Genomic DNA, 3,233 nt, shown 5'->3' on the forward strand with positions numbered 1-3,233 from the left:
AAAACATGGGAAGAGGAAAAGGAGAGAGAGATCAGTGAGCAGAAACATGCTTTCCTTGATTAAAATATGAATTTAGACTTTGACTTTGGCTTGTCTGGATTCTTTGCTAAAATACAAAATTTTCTAAAATGTCAAAAGTTTTCCTCTAAGCATGGAGAGGAAGATTGGACACTAGATCCACAGTGCAGACACCTATTTCTTCATGAGCTACAATTCTGAATACCCACTCTAACACTCTAGTGATTTGCAAAAATAGAAAAGGAAAACTTTACCGACATAGTTGTCACTGCCTTCTAACTGGTCTTTCTGTTTCAAATTTTATCCTCTTCCAGGCCTCTCTTTTTTCCTGGAATTAATTTTTTTTTAATACGAAATTTACTTCCCTGTTCCGGTCTCACTGTATGTAAGTGCAGGCTCTTAAAAGGGGCTTACAAAGCCCTTTGGCATCTGGTTCCTTCCTGTCTCTTTAACCTCATCTCTTTCAGCCTCCCTCCACACCTCAGTCTTCAGCAGCACAGAAAACAATTTTAGACCACTCTGCCTTCATACGGGAGTTGTTACCCCCATTTTAAGTCTGATGAGTTCCTGTTCTCCCCTCAAAAACCAGCTACAGTGCTCACTTCAGCAGCACATAGACTAAAATCAGAACCACGCAGAGAAGATTAGCATGGCCCCCGGGCAGAGATGGCATGCAAATTTGTGAAGCGTTCCATGTTTTCAAACTGTATGATTCCACTTTCAGGAGGAACATGGAGTAGTCAGATTCATAGGGACAGAAAGTAGAATGGTGGTTAGGCTGGAGGGGGGATGGGTAGTTATTGTTTAATAGGTAGAGTATCAGTATTGCAAGATGAAGCAACCTGTGGAGGGATGGTGGTGATGGTAGCATCACAATGTGAATATACTTAATGCCACTAAACTGTACACTTTATATTGGTTAAGAAGGTAAATTTTATCTTATGTGTATTTTGCCACAATTTTTAAAAAACAGCTAAAATTCCAGGCTCCTTTTCTCTGCACCCATGTCATTCCCAGGGGGGAGTTAGGCATTTTCATTATTTAACCAGTAGACTGAAATAGCTGCACCTAAGTGATTGTCAAGAACACCAACCTTGAACTCACTGCTGCTTAATGCTCATCAAATACATGGTTGAACAACATAAACTTGCAAAGGATTGCCTTTGTGAAATACAGTCCACATATTTCTACAGACACAAAAAAATTCATCCTTGGAATAAACCACACAAGCCGGTCTCCACACATCTGGACCATACAGTCTATTCTCTTGTAAAACTGCTTTTATGAAACATAATTTGGCATTATGTCATCATTGGCCTATGTTTAGAGTCACTGTAGGAAACAGTCAGCCCATGAAATCCATTTAGTGTACAGGTGTGTTTAGGGTGGTATACTGTTCTTTTTCTTTTATTTTCTTTCTTTCTTTCTTTTTTTTATTATCTATGAGGAAAAACTCTTTAGTTTTGGCACCAGAAATAGGTTTTCTTTGTAGATAATACGAATAGAGTGATTGATTTTCTCATTTTTGTCTCCTTTCCAGAAAGCCTAGAGGCCAACCAGTGGCTTGTTCTAGCATTTTCTAGACCTTAACTATGCTATTCTGTGTAGTGATTTGCTGTAGACTTCAAATTATCCATTAAAATTTATTTTTTTCTCCGAATCCACTTCATTATTTGTGTTGCCTTTTATCTCATGTTGTTTTGAACTTTAAATCCATTCTTAAATAAATGAGGAATAAATGAACAATTAACTAATAAATTCACCCTCTCCTCTAATTCCTACTGGATATTGCATATATTTTTATTATTGCTTGCATATATTCTATTATTTATTTGTATTTCATGTCTGCCATTTACAGTGGACAGTACACTCTTTTAATGCATGATACATATCTTAATATTATTTCAACACAATTAGAATGTCTAGCTAATAATATGTGTATAAATAAGTCTACCAGACTGATCTGAAAAGAAATGAGAAATTCAATAACTTTGGAAAACAGAATGTAATTTATTAATCTTTTTAACACACAACATGTCCTTTTTTTGTAAGCAAATTATAGTTTGGGGGAGTGCTAATAGTAAAAGCTAAAAACTCAGATAAATGGCTGAAAGAATTCCCAGTCTTAAATGAATTCTTGTTTATTTCTTGTGACTATTAACATTCAGCCAAGTATTCAACTCAGTTCTTTCTCTTTTGTCTGTGTGTGTGTGTGTGTGTGTGTGTGTGTGTGTGTGTGTGTGGTGTAGCAGACTACAGGTATAGTAAGACTTAGAGTTGGGTAAACATCTCTCTCTATATATATATAGAGAGAGAGACATAACTAATAGCAATATATATTCATTATATGTGTATATACATATATATGTATATGTATTACATGCATGTGATACACAATAATAAATATATATACAATTTTGTTCTGTATAAATATATAGGCATATATACTAGTTTTATATATGCACATAATATAAAACCATAGGATATATACAAAACATATGTCTCTATATATACAAACATGCATAGGTGAATACAAAAACATATGATGGATATGTATATATATATATATATATATATATAAAGTCACAGTTATTTATGTAGATTCACAGGTATATTTAACCCCAAAACAGGTCTTACTAGTTCTATTTACTGAAATCAAATTCTCTACTCTTTTTCCACGACACAATGTTCTTTTGTTTTCTGACTTTTGTAGTCCTATTTGTTCCTAATAGTGCTCCTTTCTTTTTTTTTTTTTTTCGGTACGCGAGCCTCTCACTGTTGTGGACTCTCCCGTTGCGGACCACAGGCTCCGGACGCCCAGGCACAGCGGCCATGGCTCACGGGCCCGGCCGCTCCGCGGCATGTGGGATTTTCCCGTACCGCGGCACAAACCCGTGTCCCCTGCATCAGCAGGCGGACTCTCGACCACTTGCACCACCAGGGAAGCCCTCCTTTCTTGACCTCCATAGTAAATGTGTTCCTGTGATCACTTTTCTGCTTACTCCGCAGTCTACCTCTGATCAGTTGTATCCCTGTTGATGGTTTTATCTACAGAATTCCAGCATCAGGCACATATCCAACTCACCCTTGGACATGTCCACACAGGCAGCATGATTTCTCCACCTGAACTCACCATTTTCCACCCTCGGCATTCCACGGGATTGCCCCTCCTCTTAAGCCCCTGCTCTTCATGGTTGACATCTCCAGGTTCCTGT

General features: G+C 37.4%; 1 non-coding gene across 1 annotated transcript; it reads left to right on the forward strand.

The window, feature by feature from the left end:
- Window positions 1-612: 612 nt before the first annotated feature.
- On the forward strand, window positions 613-719 carry LOC116752386. The gene has a single exon (XR_004349468.1). It is a non-coding gene; the product is annotated as a U6 spliceosomal RNA (small nuclear RNA).
- Window positions 720-3,233: the final 2,514 nt, after the last annotated feature.

This window comes from Phocoena sinus, chromosome 3 (assembly GCF_008692025.1).
Source record: "Phocoena sinus isolate mPhoSin1 chromosome 3, mPhoSin1.pri, whole genome shotgun sequence".
In the NCBI taxonomy this organism is placed as follows: domain Eukaryota; kingdom Metazoa; phylum Chordata; class Mammalia; order Artiodactyla; family Phocoenidae; genus Phocoena; species Phocoena sinus.